Source organism: Eumetopias jubatus, unplaced genomic scaffold (assembly GCF_037043125.1).
Source record: "Eumetopias jubatus isolate StellerSeaLion01/CBP00866 unplaced genomic scaffold, mEumJub1_p1.0 scaffold_15, whole genome shotgun sequence".
In the NCBI taxonomy this organism is placed as follows: Eukaryota; Metazoa; Chordata; class Mammalia; order Carnivora; family Otariidae; genus Eumetopias; species Eumetopias jubatus.
Genome location: NW_028274821.1, coordinates 77,709,872 through 77,725,996, shown reverse-complemented (window position 1 = coordinate 77,725,996; position 16,125 = coordinate 77,709,872). Strand labels below are relative to the sequence as shown.

General features: G+C 42.5%; 1 protein-coding gene and 1 pseudogene across 3 annotated transcripts in view; both read left to right on the top strand.

Moving 5' to 3' along the window:
- ASTN2 (astrotactin 2) overlaps positions 1-16,125 on the top strand; it is a 904,520-nt gene that overhangs the window by 404,253 nt on the left and 484,142 nt on the right. The window lies entirely within an intron of this gene.
- LOC114212950 (U4 spliceosomal RNA) lies at positions 8,207-8,279 on the top strand (annotated as a pseudogene).

Here is a 16,125-nt window from a genome sequence, read left to right as displayed (position 1 = left end):
AGAGAGGGGAGGAGTAGGAGGCAAATGTGAAAAGCAGAAGATTAGGTGGGGGTGGCTGCAGGGAGTTATATAGGATGACAAGGACTTAGGATTTCACTCTGAGTGTGATGGGATGTCACTGGAGGAATTTGAGCCCAAGAAGTGACATCGTGTGGTCTGCATTTTAACCAGAAGTGCTCTGGCTGGTGCATGGCAAGTTGACTTCACATTCAAGGGAATTATTATCCCAATGTAGGCAAGAGTTGGCAGTGGCTTGACCTACAGGGTAAGGGGCAAAGATGGTGACATCTTGGACATTCAGAGGGTAGATTTGACAGGACTTGTTATTGGATATGGAAGGTGAGAGTATAGAGGGGTCAAAGATGATTCCAAATGATTCAATCTGGACAGTGGATGAAAGGACATCTCTTTCATTGAGTCAGAGGATGCTGTAGGAGGTTTGGGATTGAAATGAGGGGGATCAAGGGTGCTGTTTGGGATGTAAGTTCAAGTTGACTACTAAACATCAAGTAGTGATAGAAAATAGCAATAGGCATTGGAATCCAAAAGTCCAATTCAAAGAAGTTTTAGCTGGAGATAGAAATTTATGAGTCAACAGCATACACTTGGTATTTAAACCCGGGAGACACTGTCTTATTTATAGTAAATGCTTAGGAAATGGACCATCTCTTCTTCATTGTTGTTGCTCAATAAATGCTGGTTACTAATGTGTACAAATAGGGAAATGGGAGTTAGAGAAGAGAGTTGCCAAGGTCCCGGAGCAAGTTAGAAATTAAGATGAAGCTCTTCTTGCTCCCAGTCCTGTGCTCTTCCCTACAACTTATATTGCTATAGTCTCTCTGGAACTTCATCCCTTTCTTCATTAACAAGAGTCTGACCATCTTGCCTGGAAAATCCATTGCACGATGCCCTGGGGCAGCCCCTGTGCAGGGGCCTGGGTTAAGGGTGTGCTCCTTCCTATCCCAGCTCTCCTTCACTTCTCCATGGGGCAATAGCTCAGGAGCGAAGGGAGAGCTTCTCCAGGCTAACCCTTGAGTCTCTGCAGAGCTGGGCAAGGATTTGGCTTTCTAACCACCATCTCCTCTTATCCTTTAGTTGGGAGCCTGTTTAGACACATATTTGCAGCCTTTTCATAGGCCTATTGAGGAAGCTATTTGGAAAATGCAAAGCAACTCTAGTGTACCATTTGACCAGACAGCTGAATCTTCTTTCTCTTAATTAAAACATTTAGGCTTTAAGGCACTGTCACCCTAAGCAGTACCTTTTTATTCCCAACACACACACACATATTTACACATACACACACTCTTGATTATCGTCACACAACAGCCAGGAAAGCCCTTGTGGAACTATGTGCCTCTGGATCTGATCCTGTACATTCTCTCTCCCTTTTTTTTTTCTTTCCTTAAAAAGCAGGCAGGATTATGGTGGGAGGGGTCACCACCTTTCCCTCCCCACGCAAAGCCCCCAGCTAGCAGAGTGGTGAGTACCTGAGTGTCTGACCTGGTTTCCCAGCTGATATGCCTTCAGGTGCATGTTCATTGTTTCTGATGATCTTTTCCGTTAGCTGCAAGCTTGAGGGCATCCTTCCAAACAGTGGGTCATTCAGGAAGGAGGCATGTGTTAGCCAGTTTTGGAAATGATCGACTCTCCTACCATTATCCCCTAGAATTACACACACACACACACACACACACACACATATCTACAGAGCTGAAAATGCTACTAGAATCCACTGGGTTGAACTTCTCAACTTTATCATTGACAATATTGATGCCAGAGAAGAAAAGTGAGAGGATCAAAGTCACATAGCCAGCACATAGAGAGCCAGGATTCCAACTCAGGAGCCTGTGCTCTTGACCAGTGCTTCTCAAGCCTCTGCAGGTCTAGTGTGGGTTTAAGATTGCACATTTCTAAAAAGCTACCAGCTATTGCTGATGCTTCTGGCCAAGGACAACTCTTTGTGCACCGAGGCTCTAAACATTCTTTTTCCCAGATAGTCCTCTCATTTTCCACATGAACAAGAGAAGTCCCAGCTGCCGTATTTGTTAGTTTATTTATCTGACAAAGCTATGCTCATGTCTGTCACTTTATTTTCTTCCCTGTTTGCCACATACCTTGGACTGTAGGTACACTGAGACCTGTAATTTCCTGAAGGCACCATACCCTTTCATGCCTACATCCCTTTGATGGGGTGTTTCCTCCCTCTTGAAATGTCTTTCTCCCCCTTTTACTGGGAGATCAAGGGTTCTTTTTTTATTTCCATTCCATTCAGCCCAGACCCCCGACTCTATTGAGGAGCCCTCCTCTCTGCTCTCATAGCCTCTGTACTTCCCTATGTCATAGTTCTTGTCATTGTTCTTTCCTTGTCTGGGTCTGTCACCAGACTGCAAGCTTTGTTAAGGGCTGGTGAAAGGGGATTCAAAGCATGTGTCTTGCTTATCTCTGTATCTTTAAAACTTAGCCTATTGCTGACGTATAATTAGTGCACAGAAAGTCATGGAAGGATGAAGGAAGGAAGGAAATTTGTATGCTCCTTGAAACAATTTTATGCACCAATTTTTAGTTTCTTCTTCCATATCCACTTACATATGAACTCAGATTAAATATTTCCCAGCTCTAGAGAAATTGGGTCACCAGGAACCATCCAGTAGCCGGACAAGCTAGAAGACTCTGGCTTCATCCTCACATTCAGCCACATCCCTAAGAGCACTCTCCTTGCAGTATTCACTCTGCTCAACTTCACAATAGTCCTCTCAAACACCCCATGCCAAGTTTGACCTTCTGACTAGAGTTCAGGCTCCTTTCTCTACCTGAAATGTCTCCCATTCTCTAATCATCTACTTTGTAAAATTCTGTTCACTGATTACCTCTCCTTTCCTCTTGGTAGAATGGATAACTTCCACAGTATCATCAGAGTTCTCTGTTGACTACAAATCTGATTAAAACTTGAGTTACTGTTTGGAAATTTGCCTGCCCTACTAAAATGAAAGCTCCTTAAAGCAAGGACTGTATCTAATTTACTCCTGTATCCTTCCCACCCCAATGTCCAGCAAAACACCTTACTCTTACAAGTCACTCAAGGCATATACGGATAGGACTATCTACAGGTAAGGAGTGGAAATGGGAACATAAGATCCTTGAATATATTTTCATGGGTCTTGACTCAGACCCATTTTGAAAAAATTTATTTCAATTTGTTAAATTCAATTCAAGCAAGATTTTCTTAATTCCACAACTCATAAGTCTTGTGTGTTAAGTGCTATGGGAAATCACAGACAAATTGGACAATGTTCCTGCCTTCATGGATTTCACATTTTCACAGGGATAAAAATAATATGCTCATATATAGCTATTATAAAAGACACAATGTGGGATAAATCAAGAACAGACATTAAAAAAGTAGCTCATGCCTGGAGAAAAGAGAAATGTATTCTGGATAGGGATTTCAGAAGATACATCATGAAGTGCCTGACCTTTTAGCTGAACCTGGTAGAATCAGTGGGGAGGATGAGTGGGATGGGTCCTTTCACAGAGGGATCTTAATGATTGAAATCAAGAGGAAGAAAGTTTAGAATTATTCCAAGAACCAGAAAGCAGTATAGCTGGGCTGACATCTAGAGAATGTGCTGCACATGAGGTGGTGGAGGAGAACTAGGGAAGAGGCAGGTGATGAAGTTGGAAAGGTAAGATGAAGAGAACTCACAGAGAGATAAATATCTGAAGATTGTGAGAGCCACTAAGGGATTTAGTAAGATTATATTGGTCGCTGGGAAAGGGAAACTACCTTCCACATCTGTCCAATTGTTTGGGGGAACAACTAACTGTCCAAGGGAATAGCTGGGCCTCCCCTCCTTTGCCTCTCATTGGGAATTAGAATATGGGGGAAGTCATGGAAAAACTAAACCCCCAACCCCTGTACACACTCAGGCCTGAGATCTGTCAAAAGTGGCTTTGCTTCCCTTCAGTAAGCTCCTCCTTCTGTGACGGGATCCATTGGACTGAACAAAGTCATAGAGTCCCAACATTGCTCATCATGTCTTAAAGCTTTAGGGGATGTGTCAGTGATCAGAGAAGGATCATTCCTCTAAACTGACCAAGAAGAAGGAGAAAAGTCGGGATGTGGTGCTGCTGAAGAATATATAATTGCCATGATGCATGGATGAACTTGACCAAGTTTTCTTGGCCGTGTGCCATAGCCCAGCTCAAGTATGTTCTTCCGGGGATTTCAACAATTAGTACCACCCACAGGGATGATTATGGAATTGGATACATGGTGTGCTGGAGCTGGCCTATATGACAGCTCATGAGACTCGTGAGAGTTGATTGTTATCCTCTCTTCCTAACTCTTGGTTTGGTTATGTCATGTAAATAGCTTGAAAATTGGCTATGATGAAAGTATTTATATCAACAAAATTGGTTAATGTTACAAATCATGGCTGATTTTCTTTGGAAAGCCAGTCATTAAACATCTACCTTCATAATGGTGAATGGGATGAGAACAAACCAATACAGGACCAAGGCAAGGAAGGGCTTCACTGAAGGCATAGAGAAGGCCTGAAAATGTTGCCAGAGGGTGGTGTTGTGCTCCTTTCCAGAGTAGGCTACTACCATCACACTTCATCTCTGAGGACAGAAGCGAATATTCAAGAACTTCTTGCTCTAGTCCCATATAATGCAGCACCAGAATGTTTAAATGATCAGACTTTGGCTCTTCAAAATGTCACCATTGGTAAATCCTATGGTGAAACAGCTTTACTAAAGCTCTGCACATGTGTGGTATCATGTTAAATTCTGTATACAAAATCTTTGACAATATGGCTTCAAACCACACAAAGCAAGTAATGGCAGAACACTAATGCATTTAGTCACTAAGTCATTCATCTCTTTATTTATTCATTCAAGCATTTAGTGAACCAGAGTAGAATTGGAATAACCTTTTGAGTCAGACCAGGTTCAGATCTTTGCTTTTCTGTTTACTGCTAGTAGGACTTTGAGAAAGTCATTTAATATAGTCAAGCCTGATTTTTATATATATGAAAAAATGAGAGTAAGTCTTCTTTGGCAGGGTGCTGTGAGAATGAGATGAAAAATCACATTTCAAATACATTCAGCACAGTACCTAATGTATGGTGAGCACTCAAAACATTGTGTCTGCTGTTAATTCTATAATCAGTTATGCAGTCCCTAGGGCCTTCATGTAATTAACTCAATGTATTTTTCAATTAATTTAATAAATATTTCATGAGACACCTCTAATCCAGCATTGTGCACTGGGCTAAATTATTTAAGAAGAAAATAGGATGTTGTCCCTGACCTCTGGGAGCTGACCACCTATCAGAGAAACTTACCATAACCTGGACATTCCTATCCGCTGGCCTTTCATGTAGTCCTTGTGTGACTTTGAAACTAGTGCAATGGGAAAAGTCCCAGGCTCTCAATCCTGGTGCCAGCTTGGCCACAAATTTGTCATTTGACCTTAAGTATGGCCTATGCTGTGAACTTCATATTCATTCTCTCCAACAAAGAAATTAGTGGAAACAACTTTTAATGCAAGAAAGACCCCTAGCGATCATCTTGTCGGATCTAATGAGGAGACTGAAGGCCACTGAGGCTGAGCAAGTTGCCCAGTGTCGCTCAGTAAATTAGTGGCAAGATATGAATTACAACCCTAAATAATTCTTAAGATACTTCTGGGCTCAAAATTCATGTTTCTATGACCTTTGGGCACTAATAACTTAAAGCGTAAGTATGATTGAAACAATTTGTAAATGGCAGTTAAAGCAGATTGAATTTTCTTTTCAAATTGATATGAACTTCAGCCATGTTCCCCATCATATTCAGTTTATTTTCATGTCTTCAGCAGCCACTTTTCATTTGCAATAAGATATCAAATGAGAATACACTGAGTGTAGTTATATCATATATATGTCTTATATTGTACTAAATATTTCTAATGTTTATAGATTACTCCTGTTATTTACTAAGCCTTGTATTATTAAAGTTTGATGGAACACAAGGACTTTATGAAGTTGTAAATTCAAGAATTCACAGAGATGGAGAATGTCCCTGCCTTGAAGGAGATTGCAGCATGGGTGTTTCGAGGTACCAGATATATAGGATCTAAGTAAATTAGTACCCAGTTAAATAAATTGAGATTTATCTATAGAGAGCCAACTTCCTGGCAGACCAGAGAGAAGAGATTTGTGTATGTGAAAAGTTTTATTAAAACTTGTCCTATGCTCATCATGTTTATTCCTGTAGCTCAGTCACTGAAACAGTTCCTGAATCAATACATCTTTTCTTGGACGAATTAATGAATGAATGAATGAGTGAATGAATGAATGACTGAGTGAACGAATGAACAAAAGATAGAGAAGCAAGTTTCATTTGGTGAAATGTCAGGGCTTGGTCAATGCGTTGGGTGCATGGTTCTGGTGTCAGGACCATGGATAGCTCTCTGGGTGTTGACAGTGGTATTTTGGCTAAGGGTTTTTGCTAAACTTTTACTTGGTACAGCTCTCTTTTGAAAGTCAACTTCTCCTTTGAGACGGGTACCACTAGTTTTTTTTTGAACTCAAATAAAGTAAGCTCTATCCTTTACCAGTTTAGGATTAGTGTGTCCAACTATGTTCTTTCTCCGGTGGGCCTCAACTAGGGAAATCAAACCTCCATGAAGTGAGTCACTCTTATCCTCAGAATTCATAATGATATCTACATTACCATTCCTTGGTCCAGAACTTTACTAGAACCCGAATTAAACAAAACTCATCTAAACTTACTGTCAATTAATGAACCCTGTGCCTCATTATTCAGACATGTGAGATAATGAAATCAAACTTAAACAAGAAATATTTCCAACAGAAGCCATTCAAACAACAAACCAAGTTTTTTTTTTTTTTCTGTTTGAAGGCCATGAAATGAATGTTAACCATAAAATCCCATTTATCTCATCAGATTGATCCATTTGATGCAGGTTCATTGCTGATATATTATAGATGGGGATGTTAGACAATGGCCAGAGATAACTTACAGTTAAGAGAGGCATGGTGGAGTTTTGGTACCATATCAAGGGGTCCATGAATACTGGGGTAACAATGACAACATCTGCAATTTATTATGCACTTATTGTGTACCACCCATAATTGCTGCAGCTTTCTGTAACTATCTTGGGCTTCATAACAACACATCTATGTAGTTATGGTTGCTTCCACTTTCCATACAAGAAAGTATGTCTTAAAGTTGGTTGAATGAAATTCCCAAGGCCATATATTTACTAAGTATAACAGCTGGGATTTGGACCCAGACTGAGTAAGAAACTACTATTTGAGGAGTCTGTGTTTGAGAAGTTTGCTTAGCATTGAGAGGAGAGAGGCATTCTGGCATTCTCTCTTTAATAGGTATTTGCAAAGAATTCTCAGAGGTAGGCATGAATCCTTTGGACAAAGAATTTAGAATAAGTTGGCGTGAAAAAATAAAAGGACCCAATTGGATTGGGGACAAGGGAGATAGGCAGAAGTCAGGGTTGGAACTGTGACAGCATTTATGAGTTGTAGGGAAACCATTTTATATCTCTGTTCAGGAGTCTTGCTATATTTGGTCTAGATGTGTTGTAAAATATTATGTTGTAGAAGAGGGTTGAGGTCTTTTGAAGGACAATCTGTGTCAAAAGATGAGGTCATAAAATCTCAGAAAGCCCACAACAGAAAGCAGCAGGACTGACTGTTCACAAATTGGGAAGGACAAGAAGGTTAGAATGGGCTGCAAAAGAGACTGAAAATGTTTTCTTACTGGGAGCTTGCCAGCCTCACTGAAAGTTCAAGGTAACCTTTGCTGCTGAACTTGAAAGAAAGGTTGTGAGAGATCACAAGTGTCATCTGGTAAAGTTCTAAAAGGGAAGATAACTTGAGGTATCTCTGATTATGACCTCTGGGATGAATATGTCAAAAAGAAAGGAAGCTCTCCACTTTTAAGACTAGCTTCATCGTCAAAAATATAATTTACTGGCATTTAAATTAGGGACTATATTTAATTTTATTCAACAAGCGTATTACAAAGATAGATCAGTTTCTCTATAAATGGTAGCTGTCCTACTATTTAAAAAGATTCAGAAACTTCTAAATATATCTGTAATACTTTATGACCAGCGAACTATCAAGAAACAAAAGCATAGAAAAGGAAGATGATGGTAAAAGTAGGGGTGGGGAGCTTGGTGCAGTGGCAGTATCGTAGCCAGTGAGGTTTATCCGAGGCGTGATTATTGCTAATTGAAAAGTAGAGGTGGGGGCTGGGAGTGTTCATAGGATACAAAGCCATGTTGTGAAGTGGTCCAACTGGATAATGGTCAGTCATTTCCAGCAGCCACTGTGACAGGGTCTTCACAGGTGCTGTTCCCTCTGTATGCAACAGTCTGCTTTCCACCCACCTTCACTCCTTATAAGCCTTATTCTTCCCTTTCCTCCCTTCTCCTTATCCTTCATGGTCCAGCTTAAATGTCTCATCCTCAAGGTTTTTGCTGACCTTCTAGACTCAGTTATTCCCTATGTTTTATGCAATATTAGTACACTTTATTTTCCTTTAGAGTAAATAATGATAACAAAATAATAATGATGTCCATTGTACAGTACAAAATATGTCTCTATGGATTTCATATATATCATTTAATCCCTTCAATAGCCCTAGAGGGTAGATACAGTCATATTTTAACTGAAGCAAGACACAGTCAGATACATGTGCCAATATTTTACATACCACTAAGAAAATAACCCATTAAGATATTAATAACACACAAATCCTCATTTCAAGGGTGTGAAAATGTGGAAAACTGTGTGTCTTAGAATTGGTGTAATACCTTATTATTACCTGAATCACCTAAGTTAATGGATTTTCCCAAAGCCACACATCTAGGAAGTGGTAGAGTCTAGATTAGAATCCTAGAACTTGGGCTTGAGAGTGTATCCTCTTAACCCCTAATCTGTGCTATCAGTACAGAATCACAATGTCTAATTATATGTTTGTTTGTATGATTCTGTGTTCAAGTCCTCACTCTCCGAAAGACCATATGCTATATAAAGGCAAAGATCGCACCTGTGGTATGTACTGTTTAACCCCAAGCCCAGCAAATTGTCTAGTATGCTGTCAATGTTTAATAATGAATGATGGAATGAGTGAATGAAAGAAGAAACATTGGGTTTAGAGACAAATTCCAGGGGTTTCACTACTAGATTTGCAGTTTTGACTAATAGTGTGACCTTTGACATGTCACTTTGTTCTCTGGGCCTCAGTTTCTTTATTTATAAAACAAAAGGAAATTACAGTTGACCCTTGAACAACACAGGTTTGAACTGTGCAGGTCTGCTTACATGCAGAATTTTTTTGAGAAACGCAATATGGTAGGTGTATTTTCTTTCTTACGATTTTCTTAATAACATTTTCTTTTCTCTCATTTATTGTAAGAATACAGTATATAATACATATAACATGCAAAATATGTGTTAATTGACTATTTATGTTTAATCAGTAAGGCTTCCCAGAATTAAGTTTTTGGAAAGTCAAAAATTATACATGGATTTTCAACTGTGCCTGGGGGTTGGCATCCCATCCCTCATGTTGTTCAAGGATCAGCTGTACATTAGATTTTCTGAGTGCTCTCCAACTTTGAATGAGTATTGCAGATATGCGTTGAAGGCCAATGCTCTGCCCAGCATTAAACTAGATAAAACATATTAAGCATTTAGCACAATGCCTGGTACACAAAGCTCAACGAATATTAAGTATTGTTATAGCTCTAGTCAAAGCATGAATTGAATGAAATGAGAATCATAGGATTAAAAAAAAAAGTTACTATGAACCTTAGCAGTTGGGTAGGGCTTCCTAGACGGAGAGGGGCTAGACTTGGAGCATGAAGCAAAACAATGTTTGTGATTGAGCTACTGTGTCCAATATGGTACCTACTAGCCATATGTGGCTATTTAAATTAACAGGTAAATTAATTCACATCACATTTCAAGTGTCCATTAGCCACATGTGGCTAGTGGCTGCCATATTGGAGAGTGTAGATGTAGAACATTTCCAGTACAGCAAGTTCACTTGGACAGTGCTGTGACAGAGTGAAGAGTAGAACTACATTTCATATATATGTCACTCCAAATTATTTATTGAGTGACGGGGCTGTGCTAGGTGTGGTGCTATGTGCTGATGGAGCTTACTCTGGTTTAGGGGTCTGCAACCTATATTCCACAGGAAAACTGCTGTTTTTCATAAAGTTTTATTGAAATACAGCCATGCTCATTAGTTTAGCTACAGTAACATGGTTGAGAAGTCATGACTCTGTGGCTTGCAAAACCTTAAATATTTATCAACTGGGCCTTTACAGGAAAAATTTGCCAACCCCTGGTTGGTCTAGTAGATTAATTTAATACTTTGACATCTGAGTTAAAGAATGGTTTTGGAATTTATTCATTCATTCGTGTGTTTGTTCATTTAACATTCAACTGGTATTTATTTCTCAATTATCTTAATTCAAGCAGGATGTCAGGCACTGACAGAATGAGCAGAATAGTTAAAAACCGTGATCATCATGGTGCTCACATTCTAGTGGGGCCAGGGGACAAACAGATAATTAGAGTATATGTAATAACAAATAAATTGTATCCTATGTCAGAAGATGATTTTTTTAATAAAGAGGCTGCAGGAAGAGTGGGCTGTGAATGAGAAGGAGAGGGGTGATTGCAAATTTAAGTAGGGTGTTCAAGGTAGGCATGATTGGGGAGGTGAGGAAGCAAAGCATGCTTTGTGGATATCTGGGGAAAGTGGAGTCCAGGCTGAGGGAATGGCAGGGACAAAGGCTTTGAGAGCAGATTGTGCCTCGCACATTTGAGGAAGATCACATAGGAGAACATCCGTGGGCTTCACTGGATACTAGGCAAATATTAGGAGCTGGGGTCAGAGAGGGACCAGAGAGACATTGTAAGAACATTGGCTTTCAACCTGAGCTCAGCAAGAAGCCACAGGGGCATTCTGACCCGAGGACTGATGTCATCTAACTTACTTTTAAAAGGATCACTCTGGCTACTCCATTGAGAAAAATCTATAGGGAACAGGCAAGAGTGATAGCAGGGGGGCTATTTAGGAGACTGATATGATCATCCAGGATAGAGATGATGGTGGCTTGGGCCAGGGTAGTAGCGGTGGTGGTGGAAAGAAGTTCCTGGAATCAAGATATTGCATTTCATTCATTGCAGTGATTTACTGAGCACCAATTATATGCCAGGCATTGTGCCCAGTGTTGGGGATAATGAGCAAAAGAAGCTGCCATCTCTGTCCCTTGGAGTTTTCTAACAAATTGGTTTCATTCTCTCAACATCAGAAATGAGGAATCCAATGCTGGGTCCCCCATATGTGGATGAGATCCAGAACCAGTTTTCACATTGTCTCTAAAGACTGAGGAGAGGATCATACTGTCTTAGTCTGCTGGGGCTGTCATAACAAAAATATCATAGACTGGTGGCTTGAACAACAGAACCTTATTTCTCACAGCTCCGGAGGCTGGGAAGTCCAACATCGAGGTACCACTGAATTGGTTCCTGGTGAGAGTTCTCTTTCTGCTTGTGGAAGACCAACTTCTTGACTTCTGTCTGTGACCTCACATGGCCTTTCTGCAGTGTGTGTGTGTAGAGAGTGCGAGATCTGCCTCTCCTCTGCTCCCTATAATCCCATCACAAGGTCCCTGCTTCATGACCTCATCTAACCCTGATTACCTCCCAAAGGCCCCACCTCCACATACCATCATGTTGGGTGTTAGGGGCTTCACCATATGAATTTGGGGAGACGCAAACCTTTGGATGATAACAGACACCAATGACCTAGGATGACAGAAGTGAGCCAGTGACAGGGATATGTGCCACAAGTGAGGGCTGAGCAGAGCTTTTCTGGGCACTGTGCCAAGCGGGGCTGGGACTCAGGGAGGTGATGGAGGAGGCTCTGGCACAAAATCGAAGGAGGCATTCATCCGAGGGTGTCAACCCTGCTTTGCACAGCCCTGAGTGCCCCTTAAAATTGGGGGGGGGGTGTATAAACTTATGACACTGGCTTCTCCATCTGTCCTCCTAAGAAACATTTGAAGTTTCTCCTGCAGGGGCCAGTTGGGGATTCAAAGAGCAGAGAGGTCCAGGCTGGAAAGAACCATGCAGACCATCCAGTTGAACTCCCTTTTTCTATAGCAGATGATGCTGGGATTCAGAGAGGGTCAGGGACTTGCTCAAGTCATTCAGGAAGTTCATGGCAGAGTGGAGGTCTCCTGACCAGCATGCTTGCAGAAGCTTGATTTCTCCATCTCTTGAGGACAAAGTAAGCAGTCAACATTTTTTATCCTTGGAATGGAGGCTCCCAGCTGAGCCAAGGCCTTCAGAAGCCTTTTACAACATCTGAAGGTGGTATCAGCTTCTGGAAGTGTTTTTGTCAGGTTTGTCTTTCAGGCATATGATCCGATCCACCCATTCATGCAAAGAGGTGTTCCCATCCAGGACATCTGGTGCATGGCGAGTTCCCCGTCAGCTTCATTAGAAAGCAACATCTTTCTTTCACAAACATTGACTGAGACCCAAGGCTGAGTCAGTCACCAGGGAGGGAAGCAGATGAGACACTGCCACCACCCCATTTGCTCAAAATCAAGCTGCCCCCAGCGTGGGCTGTTTTGTTTTTAGAGAGGCAGTCGGAGGAAAAGGGGAAAAAAAGGGAAAGCACTGAAGTCAGGCAGACCTGGGTTAAAATTTTGGCTCTGTCTGAAACTATTGGTGCGGTTTTGAGCAAACTGCTTAATTTTCCCCAACCTTCAATTTCCTGCTCTTTGTTCATCAAAGGAAAAGGTATTCACCTTTGCTAGGTTATTGTGATGATTGTAATCAGTACAAAGTACCTGCTACATAATATGGCAAATATATGTGTCCAACAAATGGGAATTATTGAATCAGGGGCAAAAAGAACCCCCAGTGTTGACAACACTTAACCCGCAGAAGTCTTAATTGTGATGGAATGGAAGGCGTGGTGACAGATTTCTGAGCAGAAGCAGCCTCCACAGAACCATTTAAAACACAGCACTTAGTAATAGCACTCACTAGCCTTTTCTGGTTATTTGATGGAAGTCAGCCCATTACACCACTGCCCTTTCTCTTCTCCTGAACTGAAGGCAGCTTCCATTTCAATGTAGGTGATTAAAGGTCTCTGAAAAAGAGAAAAGGAGTGTGTGTGTGTGTGTGTGTGTGTGTGTGTGTATCATCCCAGCCTTTTGGTTATTTTTTGTTAAGTGGTCTTTTAATTGAAATTTCAATAGATGGGTTCCTACCAGACAACAGGGGTCGGGAGATGTATGGATTTTATGCTGATCACACCAAGACCGCCCCTCAGGACAGGGCATCCAGGAATTCGAGATGCTTCACACAAAAGTCAGGTGAGGTCAGGTAGCCTCACCCTGTGCAGTATGAATGGTCTGCTGCCAGCTTTCAAATGGCCCAAAATGGACTTAATAGCAAAGCCTGACTTCCTAGTGAAGCCTGGTGCAGGCCACTTGGACACACGTTGCTTAATTTTAATGATTCATGATGGTTCTCCATCATATACCAGTAAATGTACCGTAAAAACATTTTGTGAAAGAACGTGTGTCTTCGTAATGGGAACCTGTGCCATTCTGTAATTAAATCCTTGCCAGAACGTGGGCGCTGCTTGGGGTAGCAGGTGAGGGGCAGATACTGGAGCAGGGATTGCGGGGGGTCTCCTGGGGTGGGGGTGGCTGAGGGGTAGAGCCTGGGGAAGGGTAAGGAGGCAGGGCCTGGGGTGGAGTGAGGAGGCGGAGCCTGGGGCAGGGGTAAAGGGATGGGGCTTGGGGAAGGGTAGAGAGGAGGGGCCTGGGGAGGGATAAGGGGGTGGAGCCTGGGTAGAGGTAAAGTGGTGGGGCCTGGGGTGGAGTTAGGGGTGGGGCCTGGGCCAGGGGGTGGGGAAGAGGCTGTGGTGTGTGTGCTTGTGTGAGATTGGGACTAAGAGAGCAGAATGGATGGGAAGTAAAGGGAAAGATGGAGAATGAGAAAAATCAAGAAAAAGGAAGAACAGTAGGGGGAGTGGAATTAACAGGATGTGAATGAATTCTTTGCTCTAGGCACCTTTACTTACCATATCTTATGTAATCATTACATTAACCCTTGAAGTAGACAGACTGTCCTTTTTTTGTCTCTTTCATGGACGAAGTGGGTCTGGGGATTTAACCTGCACCTGTGTGACTTAAACTGAAGTCCTTTCCACTGTCCTTTTCCTTTCTACAAAGGAAAGAGACTTACAGGAAGGTGGACAGTGAGGAATATAGAGGCACACACACACAGAGAAAGGCAAAGGCAGAAAAGCAGAGACCAAAGAGGGAAACTGAGGCAGGAGCAAATGCACAAAGACTGAGAACCAAAAAGGGAGATGGAGAAGGGGGAAGAAGAACCATCATCAGAAGAGAGCCCGCGGAGGGAGGGGCAGAGCAAGAATGTGAATATGAATATAATCAGGAGTGAGACTAGCAAAGTGGAAATGAGCTGGGTTCAGCTGAACATATACATTTTGTGAAATGGTATAATACTCCAGATGGAAGTCCTGGAAATGATGGTTCTCTAGTTTCCCAGAGAAGCTATACCTGTGACCCTGACCATCTGCCTAGAGCTGAGGTGGAGGTCACTCTGAGGAAGTGATGCCTCTGAACAGAGTGCAGATGTCACATGCTGCCCCCTGGTTCTCTTGGTTCTCCCCCAATTCCTCACTAGCCAGAGGCAAAGGCTCCATCCTCTTGGTGTCCAGACCACCTTGCTTTAGGGTGTGGTTGGCTCAGGCAGGACACATTCGTGTGTGTGTGTGTGTGTGTGTGTGTGTGCATGCATGTGTGTGTGGCCCCTTGTACTCAGTGCACATCTGGAAAATCATTGTTCTTTTTTGCTTTAATTTTATAAATGAGATTTGATTTTAAACTCACAAAGATAGCTGGTGCTTGAAAAAAAAGCCATCAGTGCATCTCTTTTGTAGAGTGAAGAACTCTTTTGCAAAATGAATAATTACCCTCTGCTTAATCCATTTTGTATATTTCACTTTGCTGGTTCAGGTTTTGTGCAAGTGGGGGACAGCTGCATTATTAATCATCACGTGTCCTGAATAGAATAGTGTATATTTTATCCTTACCGCATCCTTGTGAATGGGACAGGTCAGGACTTATGTTCTCCGTCTTCTGGGTAAGAAGGATGAGGCTCAGAGAGATGAAGGATCTTGAACAAGGCCACCCATCAGCTAGTAGAGAAACAGAGCCACAGGGGCCCGAGGAATGACAACCACATAGCCTCATCTCATCTCTGTCCCCGTAAGCTCCAGTAGAGGTGTGGTAGGCAGCCAGGTAGAGCCACCGCAGTGGGTCATTTTGAGTGACATGCAGGATCATGCTGAACTCCTCCATCTTACCTGGGACAGTGTGGGGGCGCGTTGGCTCCAGAGTTGAGAAGAATGGGATTCGAATCCTGACCCTGTTATTTTCTTGCTGTGCAAACCTAAGTCCAGTCATTGAACCCCTGGGGGCTTCAGTTTCCTCATCTGTAAAATCAGGACGTTAGCCGCTGCTTCACAGAGCGGCTGGGTCGATTAAAGGTGAGAAAGGAACTTCCAAAATCACCCAGCGGTTAGGACTCTCAGTGTCCCCTCTTGTTATCATCTTCCCTCTTTGCTGGCATGTCCCCGACCCTGGGGGGCAGAGTCTGATGCTCCTCCCTGCGATCCCGCGGCTCTTTGCACACACTCCAAGTCCTCCCCAGCCCAAGTCACAGCTTGTGGTAGCAATGTGTTTTCTTCTTGGTGACACCTGAGTGTCAGCTGCTTGTGGCAGAGAATCGGATGGATTTGTCTCTGTGCCGCGATCCCCCCCGTGCCAGGCACACAGGAATTGTACCGAGAATGAGAAATGGTTGGAAGCAGTAAAATCTGGACCAGACAGGAGGCAAGAACCGTGTGGGGAGGAAAAAAAGGGAGGAAAGAACCGACACAGCAGGAAGCCCGGGAAGGGGCTGCGCCCAAGAAGGGCAAGGGCACCAAGCCAGAGAGGAAGTATGGCCTGAGGGG